The sequence below is a fragment of the Pinus tabuliformis genome, chromosome Q, assembly GCF_031772625.1.
Source record: "Pinus tabuliformis cultivar Carrire ecotype Pingquan chromosome Q, CPIR1, whole genome shotgun sequence".
Taxonomy (NCBI): domain Eukaryota; kingdom Viridiplantae; phylum Streptophyta; class Pinopsida; order Pinales; family Pinaceae; genus Pinus; species Pinus tabuliformis.
Window position 1 is genome coordinate 923769043 of NC_142296.1, and position 27504 is coordinate 923796546.

Genomic DNA, 27504 nt, shown 5'->3' on the forward strand with positions numbered 1-27504 from the left:
AGACCTTCTCCACACCTGCAACGACCTTTCCCACACCTGCAACGAGAAGAAAAAGCCATTAGGGAACAGAAAACCACCAAAAACACCAGCACAAAACAACGAATTCTTATTTTACCTCGAGCTCAGTAAAACTGCGACCGACTCCTCCCCAAACAACAAAATTGCTGAATAAGACCACCACTAGAGAAATGTTAAACAACCAACATTCCATGCTAAACAACTGGCATTCCAGAACGACCAAGAAATCCAGGCGGAAAAGCACAAGAAAAGCAGAACCGTTGTTCCAACCACAAACCCTGAAACTCCAGCAAACATTTGCACCAGCACCTGCATACCAGGCGAAGCGTGCAGGTACACAAACCTTGTCAACCGAACAAAAACTTCGAACAACACACGAATAAATGACGAGGCGCGTAGGTTCCGGGGCTGTCCCGCGCCATCTTCGGCAGGGGGCTTCGCCCAACAACCGGCCCCGAGGAGAAAGACAAAGGGAAAATGGAACATCACAGCAATGACCCCAAACAAACCTGTGAAATGGCACGAACACAAAGTTTTATGCAATGATATGATGGCCAACACATGGAGCTCCACGGTGGACAGGTGTCATACCGGCTCCATGTGGTTTGACGCGTGGTTTTGTGACGTGGTGGGGAGGGCGCACATGTATTGGCGACCCTCCCCTAGCAATGGCCAATAACATGCCCAACAATTTTTCATTGGTGATGTAACGTATGTACTGCACATGGCTCAATTTCCCATGCAATGGCCAATAACATCTAAAAATAGACAACCAATCATGTTACAGATAATTTTTAATAAAATAATTCCTTAAAATATAAAATTAATTGGTTAAAGTTACACTTTCATGTCAAATCAATCTCATACTTATTGGGTTATCCCTGGCGTGGCGGTAGGGATAACAATTAGGTAAGGAGGAAAATAAGAAAGCACTAATGTCTTCCTTCATTACTTATATAATAATTTATAAATAAGCAAAAAGTGTAAAAATTTAATGGATAAAACTAAAAATCTAAATCTAAAGTATAATAAATAAAAAAGTTTAGTTACTTAAATAGAACTTTAAAGATAATCTAGACATTGGTAAGAAGGGAAAAAAATAAGTTTAGTTATCTAAAATATATTTTTGAAAATAATTCAAATAATGATAATATTTTCAATGTAGTATAGTTCCTACTTCTACTTCTAATTAATTGATTAAAAATTGTGCAAAATGCAGAGAAAACTCTACAGATTGAAAACTTTGTGCATAAAGTTCTCTACATAGAACACAAAACTACCCACACAATTAAATCTCTCCACACAAAGTTCTTTGCACAATGAAAACTAATAGTCTTGTGTATTCAACATTATTTATTTTACTTTAAGGTGCATAATATTTCTCCATCACCTAATTTTAATGAAAATAGATTTTTGAAAAGTAGCACTCTTTTTGCTTGCAACAGACTTCGTTTATCACTTCCTCTGGTGCGAACTTCAAATTATGTGACTCCACCAGAGAATGCATGCACCCAGGTGTTTCTACAACTCGATTACATAAATCTCTAAATATTTTCTCTTTCAAAGAAGCTAAGCTGACGTGTTAGATTATAGAATTAGATATGGAGTGAACAAGCTTTGCACAGGCTTGTCATAAAGCATTGTTCGAATTCACTGAGCTCGAATTCAGAGCCATTATGAGTGTGTGCATGATCATGCTTACATGATAAAATAAATTTGTTATGTGCTTTCAAGGAGCTAATTCGCACCAAAGAGACACACAATTTATTACAACAACTTTTATAAAATATCTTGGGTAGGGCACAGATAAATCAATGGTAACAAGTAGAAGTAGAAACATGCAATGACCGAATAACATATTAGGTTATATTAGGTTATGCCGACAATGTGTCGATTCTTCAATTGGCTTAGCATATGCAACTTGCTTGTAGTCATAAAGGAGAGACTGACATATATTTTATTTGTGGCTAGTAATATTTATATGTGAGGAGCACCAAGGAGCCCATGTGCGGAGCTGTGGATCTAGAAACTAGGAGGTGGGGCCTATATGCAGAGTGCTGAGGAGCCCATGTGCGAAGGTGCAAAGGTAAAAAAGAGGGGGTGGGGCCTTCTCCACACTCCACACACATATGTATATGAAGTTGGACCTCCATATATATATTTGCAAAAGGCCATGTTCATGATTATGGCATTTTCTCTCTATTTAGCTTATAAAAATCGAGTTGTCTTTAGTGAGACCTTTCAAAATATTTTCTAGTGGGTTTTTCCGGTCTAATTTCTCTAAAATTCAGCAGGAATTTATTGAAATCACAAGTTGGATAGGTAACTACTGCACAATCAAAGTGCCCTAGAGGTTTTTCAAGATGTTGAATTCATATATACAATCAAAAAACTAGTTTAAATAACACAAATAAGATTTCACCTCGAATTTTTCCACCGTATTTTGTTGGAAAGGCAGAGGAGACAAAAAAAAATCCACACACAAAACACACAAGTTGCGACTCTTCTATTGATCACCAAAAACTCGATTCTTACAATGAACTCGGTGAAGGGTATTTAAACCTTTTCGACGAGCGACTTGCCTAAAATATCTTGATGTGCAACCACACACTAAAAGTCGTGTATCACTTAACTCGACTTGACTTAACGCTTCAACACTCAATACTCAACGCTTAAATAACTAACTCATTAATTTTAGCCAACTCCTCATGTGGGAGTAATTAGCTTATTTTAACACTCCCCCTTAATTACGACCGCTAAACTAAACATGACTCGTGAAAACTCAAACATGCTTGCTGGTCTATGTCTCAGCTAGGCTTACAACACCCAAGTTTCTTCCATGAAACTCAAACACGTCTTTTTCTAATGACTTAGTAAATATATCAGCCAATTGATCACTAGATTTACAAGGCATTAACTGAACTTCTCCATTGCTCACAAGTTCTCTAAGAAAGTGATATCTAGTATCAATATGCTTGCTCTTCTGATGAAACACATTATTCTTGGATATTGCAATCACTGAGGAGTTGTCAAAATATATTGTTGTTGATCCTTGTTATTTCTGCTTGAGTCCATCAAATACTCTTCTTAACCACACTACTTGGCATGTTGCTGACGTTGCTGCTACATATTATGCTTCTGTTGATGAAAGTATCACATTGAGTTGCTTCTTAGATGCCAATGAAATCACAGCTTAATCAAGATGGAACACAAAACCAGAAGTGCTCTTCCTATCATCCAAACTGTCTGAAAAATCACTATATATGTATCCAATCAAATCCTTCTTTTATGTGCTTACATACATTATGCCACAATCTCTAGTTCCTATTATGTATCTCAGAATTCGTTTTCCTACACTTTAATGTGTGCCTTTTGGAGTCTCCATAAATCTAGAAATCAAACTCACTCCTTGCATGATATCTGGTCTTGTAGCTGTGAGATACATGAGGCTACCAACCAATCTTTTGAATAGAGTTGGATTGACATCTGATCCTTCATCATCCTTGCTTAACTTTGTACTTGTTGCAACTAGTGTAGGGGCAGGTTTGCAATTTTCCATCCTGAATCTTTTCAACAAATATTTGGCATATTTATTTTGACAAATAAAAATTCCTTTTTCAGATTGCTCAACTTCTATGCCAAGAAAATATTTCATGAGACCAAGATTTGTCATCTCAAATTCTTTCATCATGGCTGCTTTAAATTCATCTAACTCAAAATCACCTGTAAAAATCATGTCATCAACATATAAGCAAACAATCAAAATTTATCCATGCTCATTTATGTTTGTGTATAAGGTAGGTTCAATGTTACTTCTACAAAGTCCATTCTTGATCATGCAGCTGTCAATTCTGCTATACCAAGCTCTAAGTGCTTGCTTGAGTCCATAGAGCGCTTTCTTCAATCTGTAAACTTTATCTTCATTACCTTCAACTTCGTATCCTGGAGGCTACTGCACATAAATTTCTTCTTCTAAATTCCATTCAAGAAGGTTTATTTCACATCCATCTGATATACTTTCCCCTCGTTTTGAGCTATTGTGGCTAGAATCGCTCTTACAATATCCAATCTAGCTACCGGAGCAAATTTTCTCCAAAATCTATTCCCAATTGCTGCGAGAATCCTTTTGCTACAAGTCTAGATTTAAATATTTCAATTTCACGTTTCTCATTCAACTTTGTCTTGTACACCCACTTTACACCAATGAAATTTTTGTCCTTTGGCAAATCAACCAAATCCCATGGATCATTTTTTTCAATAGCTCCAATTTCTTCATCCATGGCTTGCACCCAATTTTCATCTCTGATTACTTCAAACGAAGAAGGTTGGAATGACAACAATGCAAAATTTGAACTAACATCCAAATCATCATAAATATCTTTCATATTTCTCATCTTTCCATTATCATTCCTTGATTCATCACCTCATTGATTGCTGGGGGAGTCTCGATCTGTTGATCTTCTTGAAGATCCATGCTGCTCTGAAAATCTTGGAGTCCTTGTTGGTGTGTCTCTGTTTGGTGTCTTCACCTGTGATTCTTGGTGCTCCTTTTCTGCTACATCATCTTCTTCCGTCGGTGGCACTTGCACATCAATTGTTTTGCCTACAATTCCATTCCATGAATCTTGTTCTTTGAACACAACATCTCTTCTAATTATGGTCTTCTTTGTGACAAGGTTATACAATTTGTAAGCTTTTGATTGCTCACTATAACCAATAAATATGCATTTTTCAATTTTATCATCCAATTTCCCTCTTAGTTGTTTAGGCACATGTGCATAAGCTACACATCCAAACACTCTGAGATGAGATACACTGCAAGATATACCTGACCATGCTTGTTCTAGTACTTTGTTCATCACACTCTTTGTAGGATATCTATTGATCACATAAATAGCACATACAACTTCTTCTGCCCAATACTCATTAGACAAGTTTCTGCCTTTCAACATGCTTCTTGTCATGTTCATAATTGTCCTACTCTTTCTCTCTGCTACACCATTCTTCTGTGGTGTGTGCCTGGTTGTAAATTGTCCTCTGATTCCATGTTTTTTGCAATAATCATGGAATGCCTTTTAATCATATTCTCCACCACGATCTGACCTCAGTACCTTGATCTGTCGATCACTTTGGTTTTCTGCCAAGGCTTTGAATTCTTTAAACCTTGCAAAAGTTTCAAACTTCTGCTTCAAGAAGTAAACCCAAGTCTTTTTGCTATAGTCATAAATGAAAGTGAGGAAGTAACTACTTCCACCAATCAACTGTGTCCTTATAGGTCCACACAAGTCTGTATGCACTAACTCAAGAGGTTGCTTTGCTCAGTATGCAACTCCCTTTGGAAAAATTTTACGGTGTTGCTTTCCCAAGGTACAACACTCACAAGTACTAGAAGGTTCTTTGATGGGAGGTAATCCTCTGACCATCTATTTCTGTTGCAACAATCTTAAACCAGAAAAGTGCAAGTGTCCAAATCGAAAGTGCCATAACCAATAATCATTAGAACATGCAACTATAAAAGAACTGACCTGATCACTGTAATTCATAATTAGAGGAAATAGTTTGTTCCTCGTCATCTGCACCTTTGTTATTAGCTACTTGCTTGGGGGCTTGTCATATATAACACATTCTTGACCTTGAAAGATAACTCTGTATCCTTTCTGTGTCAATTGACCAACACTTATCAAATTATGTTTGAGACTAGGAACATAATATACCTCTGAGATTGTCTTCAGCTCCCCCTGCTTGGTCAGAATGTTGACCACTCCTTTCCATATACATCCACAGTCTTTTCAGTCCCTAACTTTACATATGTCTTCACAGATTGATCCAAATTTTCAAATTTGGATAAATCTGTGAAGACAAAGGTAAAGTTAGGGACTGAAAAGATTGTGGATGTAGATGGCAAAGGAGTGGTCAACATTCTGACCAAGTAGGGGGAGCCGAAGACAATCTCAAAGGTATATTATGTCCCTGGTCTCAAACATAATTTGATAAGTGTTGGTCAATTGACACAAAAGGGATACAAAGTTATCTTTCAAGGACAAGAATGTGTTATATATGACAAGCCCCCAAGCAAGAAATTGATAGCAAAGGTGTAGATGACAAGGAACATACTCTTTCCTCTAGTCATGAATTACAGTGATGAGGTCAATTTTTTTTACAGTTGCATGTTCTAATGATTAATTGTTATGACACTTTCAGTTTGGACACTTTCATTTTTCTGGTTTAAGATTGTTGCGGCAGAAACAGATGGTCAGAGGATTACCTTCCATCAAAGAACCAGCTAGTACTTGTGAGTGTGCATCTTTGGAAAGCAACATCGTGAAATTTTTCCAAAGGGAGTTGCATACAGAGCAAAGCAACCTCTTGAGCTAGTGCATACAAACTTGTGTGGACCTATGAGGACACAATCGATTGGTGGAAGTTGTTACTTCCTCACTTTCATTGATGATTATAGCAGAAAGACATGGGTTTACTTCTTGAAGTAGTAGTCTGAAAATTTTGTAAAGTTCAAAGAATTCAAAGCCTTAGCAGAGAACCGAAGTGATTGACAGATCAAGGTATTGAGGTCAGATCGTGGTGGACAATATGGTTCAAAGGAATTCCATGATTACTGCAAAAAACATGGAATCAGAAGACAATTTACAACTAGGTATACACCACAACGGAATGGTGTAGCAGAGAGAAAGAACAGGACAATTATGAACATGGCAAGAAGCAAGTTAAAAGGCAGAAACTTGTCTAATGAGTATTGGGTAGAAGCAGTTGCATGCGCTATTTATGTGATGAACAAATATCCTACAAAGAGTGTGATGAACAAAGTACCAGAACAATCATGGTCAGGTATGTCTTGCAGCGTATCTCATCTCCGAGTATTTGGATGTGTAGCTTATGCACATGAGACTAAACAACTAAGAGGCAAATTGGATCATAAAAGTGAAAAATGCATATTTACTGGTTATGGTGAGTAATCAAAAGCTTACAAATTGTATAACCTTGTCACCAAGAAGACCATAATTAGTAGACACATTGTGTTCAAAGAACAAGAGTCAAGGAATGAGACTGTAGACAAAACAGTTGATGCACAAGTGCCACTGATGGAAGAAGATGAAGTAGCAGAAAAGGAGAAGCAAGAATCACAGGTGAAGACACCAAACAAAGGCACACCAATAAGGACTTCAAGGTTTTATGAGCAGCATGGATCTTCAAGCAGATCAACAGACCAGAATTCTCATAACAATCAATCAGGTGATGAATCAAGCAATGGTAAGGGAAAGATGAGAAGTCTAAAAGATATTTATGATGATTTGGATGTCAGTTGAAATTTTTCATTGTTTTCATTCCAACCTTCTTCGTTTGAAGAAGCAATCAGAGATGAAAATTGGGTGCAAGCCATAGATGAAAAAACCGAAGCTATTGAAAAGCATGATACATGGGATTTTGTTGATTTACCAAAGGACAAAAACCTCATTGGTGTAAAATGGGTGTATAAGACAAAGTTGAATGAGAAAGGTGAAATTGACATATTTAAAGCACGACTTGTAGCAACCGAGAATAGACATTGGAGAAACATTTGCTTCGGTAGCCAGATTAGATACTGTAAGAGCAGTTATAGCCACATCAACTCTAAACAAGTGGAAAGTATATCAGATGGATGTGAAATCAACCTTCTTGAATGGAATTCTAGAAAAAGAAATTTATGTGCAACAGCCTCTAGGATATGAAGTTGAAGGTAAAGAAGATAAAGTTTACAAGTTGAAGAAAGCGCTCTATGGACTCAAGAAAGCGCCTAGATCTTGGTATAGCAGAATTGACAGCTACATGATCAAGAATGGATTTTGTAGAAGCAACATTGAGCCTACCTTGTACACAAAGGTAAATGAGCATGGACATATTTTGATTTTTTTCTTATATGTTGATGACATGATTTATACAAGTGATTTTGAGTTAGATGAATTTAAAGCAGCCATGATGAAAAAATTTGAGATGACAAATCTGGGTCTCAGGAAATATCTTCTTGGCATAGAAGTTGGGCAATCTAAAAAAGGAATTTTTATTTGTTAAAAGAAATACGTTAGATATTTGCTGAAAAGATTCAGGATGGAAAATTGCAAACCTATCCCTACACCAATTGCAACAAGTACAAAGTCAAGCATGGATGATGAAGGATCATATTCCAATCCAACTCTATTCAAAGGATTGGTTGGTAGCCTCATGTATCTCACAACTACAAGACCAGATATTATGCAAGGAGTAAGTTTGATTTCCAAATTTATGGAGACTCCAAAAGACACACATTGGAGTGTAGGAAAAATAATTCTGAGATACGTAGTAGGAACTAGAGATTATGGCATAATGTATGCAAGCACAAAGAAGAAGGATTTGATTGGATATACAAATAGTGATTTTTCAGGTAGTTTGGATGATAGGAAGAGCACTTCTGGTTATGTGTTTCCATCTTGGTTCAGTTGTGATAGCATGGGAATCTAAGAAGTAGCCCATTGTGACAATTTCGTTAGCAGAAGCAAAATATGTAGCAGCAACATCAAAAACATGTCAAGCAGTATGGTTAAGAAGAGTATTTGATGGACTCAAGCAAAAACAATGAGGATCAACAACAATATACTGTGACAACACCTCAACAATTGCACTATCCAAGAATAGTGTGCTTCATCAAAAGAGAAAGCATATTGATACTAGATATCACTTTATTAGAGAACTTGTGAGCAATGGAGAAGTTCACTTGAAGCCTTGTAAATCTAGTGATCAATTGGCTAATATATTTACTAAGTCATTAGCAAAAGACGTGTTTGAGTTTCATAGAAGAAACTTGGGTGTTGTAAGCCTAGCTGAGACATAGACCAACAAGCATGTTTGAGTTGTCATGAGTCAAGTCTTAGTTTAGCGGTCGTAATTAAGGGGGAGTGTTAAAATAAGCTAATTACTCCCGCATGAGGAGTTGGCTAAAATTAGAGAGTCAGTTAACTGAGCGTTGAGTCAAGTCGAGTTAAGTCATAGTCAAATTTATAGTGTGTGGTTGCATGTCAAGTTATTTTAGGCGAGTCACTAGTTGGAAAAGGTTAAATACCCTTCACCGAGTTCATTGTAATCATTAAGTTTTTGTGTGATCAATAGAAGAGCCACAACTCGTGTGTTTTGTGTGTGAAATTTGTGTTTAAGCTTCTCTGCCTTTCCAACATAATATACTTATCTGCCATTGTGTAAATCCACTACTCGACCATTACATAACAACATTGTATGTGTCATGAGAATGCCACTTCAGAAGAGAGGTATGAGAACTCCACTTGTTTTACGTTGACCTGGTAATGTGATTGTCTATGAAGGTAATCACTTTCTGGGGAAAAACTTGATCAATCCAGATGATTTTTCTTTGCAATCCTTTAGGCACCACAAGTCACTAGAGTTCACTGCCTGCTACATGATCCCCTTGGTAGTAAAATTGAATGTCGTTGCTTGGTCACCTGTGGCGTGCACCTAGTCAATCCATCTCTAGTGATGTGAATCTTGGTTGTAGGCAAGGCCGCTGGAAATCCATAAGCCATATTGTCCCACACCTACCCCACTACGTATTCGGGTTTGGTTTTTTGGACATAGATGCCCGCTAAGTTGCTGGCGTAGCCCTTAATGAAGTTGAACCTCCAACCATCAAAGTCGACGCGCGACTTGAGACAATTCATCCACTTGGAAGAATATTGTTGTATCTTGGGATTGGTGTGGTTGATGTCAAGGGCTTGTAGGAAGTCCTCGTTAGAGAAAAAAACACTATCTTTGTGTTAGAGCCTAGATTTGCCTCAGGCTGAAAAGACAAGGTTCTAGGTCCACATCAAACCACGCTTAGCCTCGTAGCTAGCCCTACGAGGACAGGAGAGGGCTCTCTCCGGGTCAATCTCAGCGAAAGATAATCAATGGGGCTTGAGATGACTGAAATACAAACTAATTTTAGGCTAGGTATGAAGTGCAAAGATTTGATTTAAGTTTTTGAGGGTTTTGTTGGAAAAAAGGGAAAGGCAAATTTGGGTCCGGGGATGAGGCCAAATTTTTGCAGAGTTCTGGTTGGGGCGAGGTAGGCAGTAGTTTTGATGCTTTAGATTAAATGAATGGATGGAAAAGACCACTGAGGAGCTAAAGAAGGCAAGAGTGTACCAAGAATCCTCTTCAAACTGAAGAAAACATTGAAAATTAAACAAACCAACAGGCAGAGCACAACAAGCTAATGAATTCTACCTTTTGTCACTCATTTGTTTAATTTTAGAAGCAAATAGAAAGGAAATGGCATACATGAAACATCAATGAACTTACAGTTGCATGAAGAAAAACACCATCAAAACACAGAGCCACAAGGATCCCAACAAGTGCTACAAAACCCTAGTCTTTCCTTAGCCAAAAATGCAGAAATCAAATGTACAATGATGTGCCAAGCAATCCCAAGTGTCCAACCCTGAAAATGACTCAGAAAATACATGATATAGACCATCCTAAACCATTCCCATGCCTCTAGGGGTCGAGCTCATCATTCTAGGAGCTGTTTGAACTAATTCTAAACAAGGAACTGAAATCTAGGCAATCAAACAACTTGCCCCTATATGCTAGGAAACTGATTCATTCATTTAATTTTCACTTTTTAGTGAATGAATCATCTAGAACAAGTAAAAATGTACCAATATTACATCATGGTTATCAAATTTCATCAAGAAATATCAAGAGTAACATCAAAAAGAAAAACTGGTCAAAACTGGGCGAATTTCTGAGCTGTACAGTGAAAAATAGGCAAAAATCCTCTATGCGCCGCGTCTGATTTTCTATGTGTTGCACCACTTTGGATCTGAATTTGAGGCACTTACTGAAGTCCAAATTGAGCCCAAGATAGCTTGTTGGAAATACCTGCCTGTCTACTTTCCAACCCAAGTGGAATTTCTGAATTTGGATGTCATTTGCCCCTCCAAAACTTCAATCTCCCAAGACTGCTTCCTGTGTGTCAAAATAAGGGCAGTGAGGTCATTTTTTGAGTGTTTTTGGCCCCTTGAGGGCTCAAAACCTGCCCAAATTTCTTGGCCATGCAAAAGAAACCATAATTTATCATGAAAAATCCATAAATGCAAAGTTTTTTGGATTTGTAGCCCTCTAGCAAAAGCGAGCGCCACGTGGCGCGACGCATAGGGAGGAAAACCCAGTGTTAAAATTTTTTGTGCGTAGCGCCTTTTTGCAGACCAGTTTTGAGGACCTTGGGTGCGGGATAGCTCATTGGAAAGATTATTGATTCTACTTTCCAAACCAACTTGAATTTTTCAATTTGGAGTTCATTTGCTCTGTCAAAAGTCAAATCTCCCAAGACTGGTCAAAATGTGCCAAATGAGGCCGCCTCAGGGCAGAGTGTTGTTGTAGTCAACTTTTGAAGATCTTATTCAACTCCAAATTGAGCTCATGCTAGCTCATTGGAAATATATTTGTGTCTACTTATCATTTGACTCAACACGAAAGTCATTTGGCCAACCAGGCTAGGCGAAAACTTGATTTTCCCAAGGTCACTTCAGAGGTGCATCAATTCTCCCGAGGCAACTGTATTTTTGACATTTCTATAAAACCATGGCACCTGTGTAAAAAATGAATGAGGTTTTTCTTCCTTGGCCTATTTTGGACAAAAAAATCTCTCAGTTTTCCCTAATTCATCTTTTCTTTCTCGGAAACATCATTTGAGTAAAACCTACCCCGATGTGTGGAACAGGGGATTTGTTGAAATGAAGCGAAATGAAGGGGATAGGGGGCTTCTAAATTCTTGAGGAAATTTTTAGAAGTAGAGAGGGATGTTAGGACATAGGTAAAAGTGGATTTTCAAAGATTGAGTGAGGAGAAGGGGTCCAAAAAGGCAAAACACAGGCCTAGCCTTGAAAATTGTCAAGTTGTAGCAAGAAACTAGGGTTTGTGCGAAAATGAGGAATTTGGGGGATCTCAGTGGTGGGAAGTGTTTAATAAGGTACATTAAGGATAGGGGAAAGTGTATGAACATCAGGATACAAGTTTTGCCGATGATTTGACCATCCAAGAGAAATTACCTTCAAAACCCTAGGAGAGGGAAATGAACTTTACCTAGGCACAACTGAAGCATGAATAAGGCATAAAATGACCTAGTGAAACTTGGCATGATGATGACAACCCTCTGAATGATGGTACATTCTGCCTAATGGTGACATGAAGCTCTTAGGACAACAATTAGGGTTTGGGAATTTTAAGCATGAGACTGGGGTTTGGTGCATTTGGGATTTTGGGAAAGGGAACTTGGGATTAGGGGTATGTGAATTTGGGGAATAAGGAGAGCAAGGAAAATATGCAATAAGGGAGTGATGAGAAAAACAGACAAATACAAAACCCTAGTAGCAATCTCCTTTGCAAATTTTGAAGAGATATGGTTTTCTTTCCCTAACACACTTCACCATGCAACAAACACCATCAAAGTTAGATGAAAAGCAGTGACAGAAGGTTAAGCTACTTGAACGAGCGATAATCCACAAGTTTCGGGTGATTTGGAGCAAGCTTTGGCAAGTTTCAGCTTCTCAGCTGTATGCGCCGCGCCTCTCGTTTTTGACTGATTTTCTCCAACTTTGCTTTGCTCACCCCAAAGTATATTTTCCTTGTTTCCACTTTGCAAATGAAGTCTTGAAATGAAGACACGACTTATAAGCAAGGAGCTTTTAGATTTTTGGCTCATAAAACCCCTTTTTCCAATGGTTTTTGAAATGACTTTATTTTCAAACTCTGCTTTCGTTGTTTCCTTTGATTTTTGACTGAAATGATGACAGGGATGATTGGCATGTAATTTCGGCAAAGGATGACTAGGGTTGTGCCTGAAGTACCTCATGAGTGAAAAACTTTAAAAATTACATATTTATTACAAACCATAAATTTGATGATTTCTTCTTCAAAACAGAGTTTTGAAGAAGAACCATGATCAAACATATTGACGATGAAATTTTGCAATGAAAACTGATTTTGAACCTCCCTCATGTGCCTATGGACATTATTAGACTTTTTGAAGACGAAACCCTAGACCTAATGACTAAAATGACCCTTTCGCTGACCAAGAGACCAAATAGGACTGTGAATGACTTTAAAATTGATTTTGATGTATAGACACGGACCAGCAAATACATGACATGAGGGAAATGAGTGATAAGACCGTTCCGTCAGAAAATCGATGCTCCTAATGGAATGAAAATGACTAGACTGAGACACATAAAAATGAAATGCAACAAAAGAGATTTTGATCGCTGACGGAGGGATGAAAAGACCGACTCTAACACTTTGTATTAAAAATAAAAGGATAGTACATAATTCAACTTCCATTCATGATATTATACTATCATATTTCTCGTATATTTCCTATGCCCATACATTTTTATGTCCTGTTATGCTAAAAGTTTCTATCTAATAAAATTGAATCTTAAAACCATTACATTTTCATAAATGAAGACTTGAATGTCTATTTTATACAACACTTCCTTCATTTTTAGGTCTGTGTTTAACTATCTCCTAAAAGTGGTTGATGTTGCTTGCGTTTACCATTATACCTTGCTTGAAGACTGAGAATTTGTTTTTACCTATCTCCTTCGAAATACCTTGTTTAGATAGGAGGTCCACTCTCCAATTATGCTCTCTGTATATATGTTGGAAGTGGATATGATTAAAAGTCCCTACTAGGTTCCGGATCCTCGATATCCAGTTTGCAAGTATGGGGGGATTGAAATTAATATGATTGTTTACCCAGTCAATTATTCCTTTTGCATCTCCGTATATCTGAATTTTGTCTATCTTGAGCCACTTTGTGGCGATTAGGACTCCCTACAATGTTGTAATCTCTGCTTTTTTGTTTGAACCCATTCCTCCTTCCCACCAAAAGTGGTATAAATTACTAGGTTCAGTAATTATAACAACCCCACATCCACATTTCCTTCTATTGTTGGCTCCGTAAAAAGCCCAATCGAATAGTCTCCCCAGATATATCTGATTTTGCATTTCCAGTTTCTGTTAGACTTGATCATTGACCCTATCTCATTGAAAAAGGAAATTATCTTGATAATGTCATCCCTAGCAATTGCCATTTTCTAATCAAATATGCTAGTATTCCTACTTCACCAAATAATCCATATAATATATATTGGGAGGGACATGTACTTCCTGTGAGAGATGAACCATGACAGAAGGCTTCTATACAGGGTTTGATTATTACCAGTGAAAGGAATATTCAATTCCTCCATGACCCCATGCAAAATCTATCGTGCATATGAATAATTAATCAACAAATGATCCATATCCCCCCCGATGCATAGTGGGAAAATTCCAGGACCAATGAACCCACAATTTTTAAGTTGTGCCATATTAAAATATGATCATGTGCTGCCAACTAGAAAAAAACATTTTAATTTATTTGGGATATTCCATTTCCAAATATCCTGTAGGCACTTACCACATACCATGATCCTCCCCGACCTTCAAAACTTTAAATAGATATCTTGAACCATCTGATTATTCTCTTTCATTCCCCCCCCCCCATACCATACAATCCTGCTTATCACTAAGAGTGATGCCAGTAGATTGTTGTTGTGCTACGTATGTTTTCCATTCCTTGTGATATACGTCTGGTATGCTTTGATCTTCGACCCTTCTCCAACTCTGTTGGTCAATGTTTTTTGTCCCCGACTGGTATATCTACTGCAAACTGATAATGTCCTTACTGTGTAGGAAATGCAACAAATGAAAGGATATTGAATGATTTCTAGCCATCCCCATGATGGCGTCCTGAACAATTTTGATCTTGGTTCCATCTCCAGCCCCCCACCAGACGAATCCCAACATCCAGTGTAGAGTGTGCATCATGCTCCTCCAAATGTGTGAAATGAACAATTCTTCTTGGCACTGCTACTGATCCATGTGGAGAAAGTATGACCGAACATGTATTTTTCCTTAATGATATGTGGCCACATACCGATTCCAGATACCACCATCGACATGTTTTTAATAATTAGAGCCTTATTAAAAGTGGTTGTATCTATGAAACCCCAACCCCCTTCCTCCAGGGGCCTTTCAAGTGTTGATTCAACATTATCGTCCTACCAATTTCAACATTATCATCCTACCATTATTATACTACCTCCCAGCGACAACCATTTATACTTCCAGTTATCCAATTTTTTTTTTAAATCTATCGATTAGCCATGTCCAATCTTGGTTATAGTATCCTTTCAGTTTCAATTTAAACCCAAGGTAGGTGAAACCATCATCCAGGTTAGCTGATGCTACCCCTAATAGATCACATATTCCCTTAGTAACATTCTCCTCACTTCCATCATGTATCAATATCGATTTGTCTTCATTCATACACAAATCAGACACATCTCCAAATAATTTAATGAGATCTCTAATGTTCCTCAACTTCCCCACCGAGGATTCCCCACCAAGTAACAGATCACCCACAAACATTAAATGTGAGATGGCAATGTTCCTGGTTACTCGGATCCCTTTGATAATTCCATTATCCTTTGACACACTCAATTTTCTACTGATGCAGTCAATAACTAAGAGAAAGAGCAGTGGAGATAGGGCACATCCATGTCTAATTCCTCTATATGCATTGAAAAATTGTGTAGGCAAGCCATTAATAAGGGCAGCGAAATTTGTAGATTTGCAACATGCCAAAATACATTTAATGTTGATAAGAGACATACCAAATTTTAAGAGGACCAAGAAGAGGAATTCTCAGTCTATGCAATCATAAGCTTTGAATAAGTCTACCTTTGGAAGGCAAGCTCTATGTTTCTGTGTTTTAATAGAGTGCATAATATCCTATGTAATACCAATTGCATCTCGAATTTGTATACCTTCTAAGAAATCAAAATTCTTCCTCCTTTGATATGTATCGACAATATCGACTTCAACCTGTTCACAATCAATTTTGATATCATTTTGTACTCTAAGTTGCAGAGAGAAATGGGATGGTAGTTGGCAAAGGTTCTTGGTTCCATACTTTTCGGGATTAATGTTATGAAAGTTGTATTTATGTGTTTCGAAATGAACCCATGAATCCTAGATTCTTCCACAACTTCCAGCAAATTCAGGATCATCAATTCTATGAAGTGAATAAAAATTTCAACTCCCCACCCATCCGATCCCGAGCTTTTCTCTTTTGCACACTCCTTCAATATATTCATCAATTCCTCTCTTGAGATTGGTTGTTCTAGACTATCATTATCTTCTTGTGAAAGCATGATTGGAATATCTTCGATGTAGGCCATTTGAGAACAGAAGGATGCTTCCTGTGTTGAGAAATGACCTTTAAAATGATTTACCGCCACTTGTTCTATAGATCTCTGTGAAATATATATGTTCTCGACATCATCTCTCATCCTACGAATGGAATTTATCTATTTCCTGGTGTTGAAATGAGTGTGTAAAAATCTGGAGTTTTTATCTCTATCATTAATTCATGTCGCCATGTTGTTCATGCATATGTCTTCTTCCCATGAACAAAGAATATCTCTTCTCTTACCCTCTAGTTCAATAATCCTGTGACGATATTCCTCAAAGAAGAATAATGGGTCCAAAGGATAGTTAAAATAGCTCAGGAAAATGTCAATCTCCATAAGATCTTTAGTTTCGCCCTCCTTCATCCTCTTGGTCCATTCCCGAGTGGCCTTTTTCATCTTTCTAAGCTTTCGGCTGATGGATGACATGTGGTTCAGAGGAGGAGGAAGTAAAGGATGTGACCAAACATTTCAGACCAGATCCCCAAATTCATCCATTTCAGGTTGAATTTGAAGGGGTACGTTCTCTTTTGTACCCCTCCTTCCCATGTCAGCATGATGGGCAAGTGGTTAGAAATAAATGTAGGAATAATATAAGATCTTAGATCAGTCACATGATTAACCATGTTATGTTTAACTAGAAATATGTCCAGTATTTCAGAGATACCCTCCTCTCGAGTCCTCCCATTCCTCCATGTGGGGCCAATAGAATCTGGCATTACATCCAATAGGGAAAAATCCTCCATCATCCCTTTGAAATATTCAACCATATTGTCAATTCTAGATTTATGACACCATATATCTTCCCTCCCCATCGTGAAATTAAGATCCCCCGTGATGATCATGGAACTTAATTGAAGGAGCCCATATTGAGCAACATGGTCCCAAAAAATGTCCCACGTATGGAGCATATGTATTGATTATATGGATCCTTTGACAGTTTCCCATCATGTGCCCAGTCATGATAATCCCTACACACGATAAAAATGCATGCATCTCAATAATTTTTGGATCCTACATAACCCCCATTCCATGAGATAAACCAATAGCATCAATTGCCACAACATGCCATGCATGACACACAGTTAACATGGCCTCCCACACCTTATCTCTGCATACCATCGCTTCTTGAAAAAGGATAAGAGAGGGTTTATGAACCCAAACAATTCCTATAAGGGAGCGCATTTTGGGGGCCTCACCCTGTTAGTTTTTGTAGCATCGGATGTGTCCTAGCCTTGAAATTTTGTGGAGAGGCTAGAATCCATGAGATCTCCAAAACCCAAAAATCGTTTTTGGAAATTCCGCCTAAAAATGACTTATTTAGATTATTAGCCAGTTTTTAAATATTTCCTAAGTCTAAGCTTAGGGAATATGGCTAATTAATCAAAATTTATTAAGTCAAGGCGTGAATTATCTATAAAATCACACGAATCAACTTCAAGTTAATCGTAGCCATTGATTAAGATTTAATATTGGTTATTGGAGTCCCAACAGAGGATTATAAGAAGAAGTCGATGGGAACTTGGAGAAGACACTTGGAGAGTTCGATTTCAATGGTAGATCAATTTCTAGAGTAGTAGTAGTCAGTTTCTGGAGAGAGCTAGAGATCGAACCAGAGAGCCGTGGATTTGGACTTGAGGTAATTGATTAACTTGAGGATTTTGATTAGATTGGGGTAAGAATTGTTTTGGAAAATTAGGATAGGATGGTGAATATTGTTGATATTGAGCATAAGCCCCATAAGGATTTTTCCATCCTTGATTCCAAAATTGTGATTGTGGCTGAGCCCAAGGCTGCCAAGATGGATTCCAATTATTTTGTGAAGACTGAGAAAATTGTTGTGATTTAAAGCCTTGTGGTTGATTTGCTTGAGAGTTCTGCCATGGTCTTTTAGCAATAAAATAAAGAGGGTCTACTTGTTCTGGTATCCCTTCATCATTAAATATAGCCTTAAGACTTGGTAAAGAAGGACATTCCTTAGTATCATGGTTATCTGCACATATGGCACAAGTTTCTATGGTTTTTAAGTCTAAATGACATTCTCTTAGAGCATGCTTCTTTCTACACCTAGGACAAAAAATGGATAATGCAACATTTTTTGGACTTTTGCTTTTATAGTTTAAGGGTGTCAATTTGTTCACTTAGACTCCTTAAAATATCTGTCTTAAAAGTATCAAGCAAACTTCCTAATTCTTCCCTACTGACTGTCCCAACTGTAGATTTATTGATTCTAGATAAGAGAGGATCCATAGGACTTTTTCCAACTCGTTCTTTACCCCTTGAGATATGTACACATATATCTGCAAATGGTAGTTGAGAAATATATCCTTTTCCTATTAAGTTAAGTAGATCAATCCACTCATCTATGATAGATTTGAGTAGGAGGGCTTTCAAAGTTTCCTCATCTAGGCTATCCATTTTTTCCCTTTTAATATTATAGACAAATCTCTCGACTAAGTCTTCAATATTCTCATCTTATTTTTGTGTCATTTTGAAAACTTCATCTCCAATTTTGTGAGGCATACAATAGTCTCTATATTTCTCTCAAAAAGCTTCTTTCATTTGTGCCCATGTCCTTATAGAATTCGTTCCTAGACTCATGAACCATTTTAATTCCGAATCCTTTAAGGTAGTAGGGAACAATTTTAATTAGTCAGTTACGACTACCTCTCATGGAAATGGTCATACGTTTGAATGACTTACTTAACGCAGTTGAATCCCAAAAATGATATCTAATAAAACAATTTTAATTTTTGAGCATCATGTAGATAATCATATGATCTACATATACTTCAAATTCAAAGAGAAATGTTTCTGGGTCTTCACTTTTTTTCCTTGGAAATTAGGAAGAATAGAAGGTGAAATATTCTTCATTGTGAGGGTTGTATCTTCATCGAAGATAGGAAATCCAAAAGGATCTTGATTTCCTCTACCTCTACCCCCTCCTCCGCTTCTATCTCCACCTCCTCCTCTATCTCCACCTCCTCCTCTATCTCTACCTCCTCCAATCATATTTTTCTCACCATTGACATTGTGTACCTCTCCTTCTCCTTCTCTAACCATGATAGATTCTTCAGAACTAATGTAAAGATCTTCTAATTCCTCTGGTTCCTCTATCAATGGATAATCAAAATGAGTTTCTTTATACTCTTCTTCACTGGGAATTTCTGATTCTTCTCCTAAAATTTGTTCACCAGTGGAAGATAGAAAAACTACTCCTATAGTTGGGGATGTAGTATTTTCTTCGATTATAACTTCAGTAGATGAAGTAGGTGAAGTTATGGATTAGATTTCTGATCTTAAGACTTCAGGAAGTCTTTGTTGACCTATGAATGGAATTCGGGTTTGAGTGGGTGGTGTGAGCGGATTTGTGGTAATTAAGCTTCTTCCTCGTCTTACAAATCTACCTCTAGAGTCTCTTTCCCTATGCATATCATGTTGTTAATTGATGATTTTTGTTTTTAACTTCTATTTTCACTTCCCCAGCAACGACGCCAAAATTTTTAGTCAATTTAATGTTCTTAAATTGTAAGCATAAATTATTGACCAAGGCAGGAAAACCGATGAAGTACAAGTGCATTGTATGTGCTAGAAGTTGTTTATGTCGTTAAGGTGATTATGTTATTGTTATCTAATTTAATGTCAAACTCTAGAATCAGTGTTGAGATGATGTTATCATACTAAGATGTTATTTCTAAGATTTTTTAGTTGATTACTCTAAATGATATTTCTAGAATTAGTTCTGATTGAATTGATCTTTTTAGAATGGTTGGATAATGATTTTAACTCTTTTCAATGAACATGTTAAATTAATCTGCTTTTCAACTTATCAATTGTTTTTGGATTTTTATGCTGCAACTAAACAAAGCTAATTCTGAAAGCATGAAATGATATGAATAAAATCCTATTTTATCAACTTATAAGATGAAATGTGCTTGAGTTCAGATTCTGAGAAAGATTGTCACTCTTATCTACTGCAACTTCATTCAATGCAAAAGAAAAACAGAAGCAATATTACTAAGCTATGAAATAACTAAGCTTATGAATGAAACTAAATTACTGAGTTATACTAGGTATAAAGCAAACAAAATGACTAAGTTATGCTAGATATCAAGCAAACAAAACTATCGATACAAAGATCAATCAAGTGAACCTAGTCGTGAACTCCATTGAACTGCATCTTAAAAATATAAAAATAGGGCATCCATGAATTAAATCTATGAAATAAAAGAAAATTTAATTGCAGTGAATCAAAGACCTGATCTGCGTGCAGGGGCCCTCCACAAGGCAACCAGTCGCCTTAAATCAACAACACATAAAATGTATGAACTACTATCTTTGCATTAAACGGAAAAGAGTTTCTACAGGATGCTTCAAAATTACATATGGTGGCGCACCCTTTTCACAGTGTTTCCATTGTTTTCATAGAGTCTTAATTAACAATATGAGAGATTCAAGCCTACAGGACTTCGCTACAATCCTTATTAAACTAAATCATATCGCTTATTTTTTTATTTTCTATTGAAAAAGCAAATCGATAATATCTCTTAAAACTCGGACTCTGTTCCAGCACGTTATCTTGTGGTTGACTGTCATGGTTGACCGTGTTGTAGTGCGGATATCCTGATGAACTAGCTTGATCAAATAGGAAGAATTCCATGAGAGGATCATTCCCTATCTACCCATATACTCCTTTGCTGAGCTGGCGCACTCGAACCCTGTCAAAAATGGAAGTAGCTGTGGATTTGTGGATTAGCTACATAATTAGGTCAATTTTGTAGCTGCATGTAAACTTTAATAAAACAATAAGGCATATTGACAAAATATGAAAAATAGGACATATGAATGTTTACCTTATCAAAACCTTATGTTTATTGTATTTATTTAGATAATAGCGATAGGAAAAATGAAGTAAACATGGACAAAAAGGGTGTCAAGATAAAGCAATTATTGGACTCTACAAGGGTCTATTTAACACTTTTGACTTTACAAAAAATTCCTTTACAAGATGTATCGTACCCAAATGGGTCTTTCATACATGATAATGACTCAATTTACTTGTAGACTCAATGACAAGCCCTAGAAGCACTCAATGGGTGTTTGAATTATAAAACAAATAAACTTGATCATGAAATCCATGCCTTAAGAATAAGAATAACAATTTTATTTTTCTCTTTACATAAAATACATAAAATATTGATTGCATATTTCATTATGAAGACCAAACCTAGTTACATATTTCAACACTCCCTCTTAACTAGGGAGGTATTCATAATCCATACAAGGTACTTGGACATTCTCAAACTGAAGAATTATCATAAGAAGACTCAGATTGGTAAGCCATATCATAAGCTATCAGTGTAGCTTATGTCTTTGCATCATACCAACCAACATTGTCATATAGCAAGGCCTTGACTAACAGCTCTATCTCTCCACAAGATCATAGCACAATGTTGGTGAGACCAATGACTGATAAACACCATCATCATTATCTCTCAAGGCACATACCCCACCTGGGTGTTCACAAAGTATGTCCTTTTAGGAAAATTCCTATCTTGGAATTAATACATCCTCAAGGAATTTCCTCTTCAACTACTCTTATCTTGGATTCCTTACCTCATCCTCAAAGAGTATTAGAAGCCAGATGCTTACCCAATCCTCCATTTTTTCTTCACAATATGAAGACAAGAATGATGTGCCTATCTCTCCCTCTGAACTATGGAGGATATACCTATTCCTATAAGAGGAATGTACCCAAGCTCCCTCTTATCCAGGGACTTGTCCAAGCTCCCTCTTAACTAGGGACTTGTCTCCAATGACAATTATCTATTCTTTGGTGGAGATCATGGTACCTTCAGTTGCCTGTATAGCTCCTCCTTCGATGTCATGAATTTCATATTCATCATAATAGAGCCTTTATCTTATAATTTTTCTTCGTAGGGCATAATCCATCCATCACTTTCCTTCAACGAACCATAGGGTTGAACCATCAGTCATGTAATCCTTCTTTTCATCAGAAAGTGATCTTCCAATCGACATCTGGATTTTCTTGACATAGCTACCTTTTATATGTCATGTTTCTTTCAGGATCTTCCATCCAACCACATGAGTGTTAGTTGTAGATGACATCTACAACTCTCTTTCGATAGCCCTGCATCAACCCATACATACGTTGTTCAAAAATCAATAATGAACATCAAAACAAAGTTACCTTTTGTGATGGTCTTTCATCATGACATTTGCTTCTTGTGATATCAACACCCTGAATATTCATAAACATGTCTCCAAGGCTTCCAATTTGAATGGTCTCCTTCCTTTACAAACTTGATTAGAGTCTCCATACCTTTTCCATGGAGATGTAATACTAGTTCCTTCTAGTCATTGGATTTTGATTCCTTATCTTATGTGACCATAGTTGCAACTTTAATGAGTTCTTATTCCTTTATTCACATATTTCTCCCCGAGAAATTCTATATATAGTTCCTTGATCTTTGTCAACCACCTCATATCCCATATGAGGGCATATTATGTTAATTTCATCTTATCAATATGTGCACTAGTTTAAGGTATATACCTTTGTGCATCCAGAAGATTATTATTTTTCTATCATGCTCATAAGATAGAGAATTCAACCATGTTGTCTACAACTATATTATGACATGACTTAATCTGAAAAATATATACATACCTCTTTCTCCTTTTTGTCATCTAGACTTCCTTTGGCAGCTTCCTTTTGAAAGTACTCCAACCATGTTTCACTCCCATGTCATCATACCATCATTCCTTGTAAACCGTGGATCCAAACAAGGTGGATTGTTCAACGAGACACTTTCTTCTTTCAAGTAGAGATGAACCTTCTAATGATGATTCCAACAAAGGATCTTAATCATCCTCATCTTGCAAATTCTCATTTCTAATGATGATGATGTATGATGAGTTATTTCTAACTTCTATCATGATAGATGACTTTATTTCAACCATGTATGCTACTCATGCTTTTAATGAGGTTACCAAGAGCTACTTTCTTTCTATGATGACTGCTACATTTATGTAGATTTCTACTTCAGTTATTATTTCAAGCTTCTTACTTCATTTGTATGCTTATAATATGATGTCATCTCCTAATATGATGCATCCTATCATACTTACAATGATTCCAACCATGATAGTTATCTTTCAAAACTAAAAAGAACTGAGTGAACACGATTATCTCAATCATAGTAGAGATCTTTCACTTCTTCCTTCTTTGACTTCCTCTTTTCAGATTCTTCCACTTCTTAGGTGATATGGGATTCATTCCTTTCTTTTCTTTTCTTATTGTCCTTCTTGAATTTAGGACAATCTCTCTTAAAATTACCATATTCCTCACAGCCATAGCATTGGATTTTAAACATATTGATTTTCTTCTTTTTCTAAGGATCAAACTTCCCAAATTTCCTTTTCTCTTGGCCATTTCAGCGAATGCTTTAACTTGTTCGTTTATCAAACATTTATTTTGTCCTTCAACCTATTTTCCTCAATCTTACATTATGACCAAGGATCATTGAATGGGGTAGCTTCTTTCTTTCCATAGATTCTTTATACAGAGTTGCCCCATTCCTCTGGTAGTGGATTGAGCACAATTGTGGCCATTTCTTTATCAGACATTATTTCCCCCAAATCTTTCAATTGGTCTCGTATTTGTGACACCCTCACAAGATATGAGGTTATCCCTTCTTCCTTTGATACCTTCATTTTATATAGATCAGTTTTTAAAGATAAGATTTCTCAAGCAGTGCTTACAGAGAACAATTATATGAGCTTCTCATATATTTCTTTTGATGTCTCCAACTTTGATACATAAGGAATATTAAGGGAATCCTTGATGGATTCTATAAGGATCCTTTGACCCCTTATTTCCACTTTCATATACTTCGATAGTGCTCGAGATTCTTATTGCGATGGTTTGGAGACCTTATCATTGACATGACTAATAACTTCATTCTATAAGAGGATCTAATTTTTCCTCTATTTCCATGCAAGGAAGTTTGATGACCCAACCAATTTGTTGCTCTCCTTTCAAAATGAAGTCATTTTGATAGATTCAAACATAGATATAAAGATACTTACTTGTCAAGTGAAGATGCTTCTTTGATGATGATATCTTCAACTTGATGCCTTTCTTGATCATGTTGATGATAGAGGATGTCTTCTTGATGAATATGTATTCCTTCAAGCATGCTTTGATAGTGATCCTTGACTCAAGAAGAGAGATATCATCTTGATTCCTTGATGATGATGGCAGTGCTTCTTCCTGCTTCCCTTAGATATACAAAATTCAAGATGCTTCAATGTGTAGTCCTTCTTTGGGTGGAGGTAGGGTCCTTGAGATATTCTTTTCCTTGTGATGATGATTGAAAAATGTGTGAGCTTACCAAGAATGATTCAAGTGTATAATCCTTCTTTGAATGAGCTAGGGGTTTGAGGTCTTCTTTTCTTTGAGATGTGATGATCCTTGAGATGTGATGAATGGTCCTTCTCAATGTTCCTTAGATTACTTGGCCCTTATGTATCCCTTGTCGATGATTCAATGTCCTCTTTGATGTCTTGACCTTTCTTGATATTCCTTTTTATGGTCCTTATTCAAGCTGCCTTTCCTTGTCTTGTCACCTTAGCTCTGATACCATGTTGAGAAATCTAAGGTAGCTAGCTTAGGTGATTTCTCTTACTTTGATAATTTCATGTGATGTATTTTTACTTAACTAGATTAGCTTCTTCTTTCTCTTGATTATACTTCGTATTCATATCATCAACCAACTACCAATTCATAAAGAACAATGAGACAAGAGGACACAAGAGGTAGGCAATCAACCAAGGCCAAAACCTCTCCACTTGAGAGGACAACCCACAAGAACTCGTATCTTCTTATAGAACTTAAATTGATGAATTCCAAGACCTAAGACCCTTTTTAAAGTCCCCTCTAAGACCAAGTCAATAATTTCTTCTTGATGAGCTTTCCTTCCTCAACAACTTCAGAAAATTCGACTCGCAATAGATTCTTCTGCAACTTAAACCCCTAGTAGATTCTTCTGCAACTTCGACCCCCGTAGATTCTTTTGCAACTTTGACCCCCATCATATTCTTCTAAAACTTCGATCTCTAGTAGTTTCTTCTGTAGAAACCCTAATAAGGTTTTCTTCCTATTTTTATTCTTCACTTGAGTTGATCCTCCCTTCTAAGAAACTTGGCTTGCAAGGTATGACACTTGGAACCCTAACTTGACTTCAGAAATTTGGTCTTCTTGCAGCAGAAAGTAGCCCTAAATATATCGCATGCGTGAGGTGTATAGCCCAAATAAAATCCTTAGAAACTGTCATTTTCTTCTCCTTAGATTCTCCTTCTTTTTGCTAGGTATCTTTCGCTATTCTTATGCTTCCACAAGTTCCTTGCCTTGCTTCTCAAATGAGGTAGAGGTGTCATTTATATATATGTCTCCTACTAGGTTGAATTGCTTCTTTTACGCTGACTTGTCCACTTGTGAAGGTTGACTTGGTCTTTGCACCACGACGAGGTCTTCAAGGGTTTATTTAACACTTTTGATTTTACATAAATTTCCTTTACAAGATGTAACATGCCCAAATGGGTCTTTCATACATGAAAATGACTCAATTGACTTGCAGACTCAATGACAAGCCCTATAAGCACTCAATAATAATAATAATAATAATTTTATTTTTCTCTTTACATCAAATCTATAGAATCATTATTACATATGTCATTATGGAGACCGAACCTAGTTACATATTCGAAATGAGGTTACTAAAATAGATATGGGTATTGTGGTTCTACACAAATCTTTCCTCATGAAAGGATCATATTTTCCATTAAAACATCATTGACCACAATATATAAACCAATAATAAGAAGAAGGACTAAATATTAGCCAAATATTGTAGTGTCAAAAAGCCCTTTTCTATTTTTCCACATTGTCTTTCTAGCTAAAGGGAACATCCTTCATGCAAATTGTTATTAAACAAAATACAAAAGAAGAAACAAGACACAAAAAGGAAACAAAATCAAAAGGACAAATCAAATGGAAGCTAAACTGAAAACAACATGCGAGACAAAAGTAAGAAAACACAAGAAGAAAAAATACAAATAGCAAGTGTAGGATAAGTGTGCAAGGGTAGACTACTATGCAGCTACACCTACTCCTAACCTAAACAACTAGAAGGCCAGGGTTAAGTATAATGAAATTTCTAATGTAGCCACTATAGTTGCTCCTGACCTGCTTACACAGAGATACAAGCAATTAAAACACGTATAAAAGAATGTGCAATATAAAAGATAAGAGCTTGAATAACTTGTAAAATTAATTGAAGTTCTTGTTTGTCGGCAGAAAGATATGTCATAGCCACTTATTCTAACCAATGTTCAATCTTACCTTTTTGAGTGAAAACCATAATCAAACAAACCTCAAAAGCTTCTTGTGAATGCATCTTCATCTGTATTGTCCTCCTTATCTAACATAAACAAATATCGAAGCTTATTTTTATTAGAAAACAGGCTTGCTAAGTATGATGCTTCCAATTGATCATAGATCGGATCATGAAACCCAAAAAAATCCTCTTGAAAACCATGAAATCCTTGAAAAGATGACTTTTCACTTAAAAATACAGGATTTGGATGAGAATATTGTAAGGGAAAATAAATTTGATCATATTCAGAAGGCTTGTCAAGATAGTGAGGACATGACATAACCATCAACGAAGGTTGAAGTGCCTCAATTGCTTGCCAAGTATCTGAATAGTGAGATATCATAGAATGTAAAACAATTGTCATCATATATGTTGGTGGGAAAGTTATAAATTGAATGACAGTTACTAAAGAAAGCATGATCATTAGATGGTCCGATTATGGCATGAGATTCTCAGTTAGTAGACAGCCAAGACAAATCAGTTTGAATAGCTTTGCAAATTCTTTGAATGATAGAACCATATCCCTCGCATGATAAATATGACAAACCATTTCCTTGTACCTGGTTACATACTGCACTAGCATCGTAATCGTCGAAAGAAGTGAAAAGGAATGCTAGTATAGAAAACACGTTAAACCAACCAGGATATAATGAGTGAAGAAGAATTTGATTCACCAAATAAGTCATGCATTCACTAGCACTCAAGAGGATTTTGTT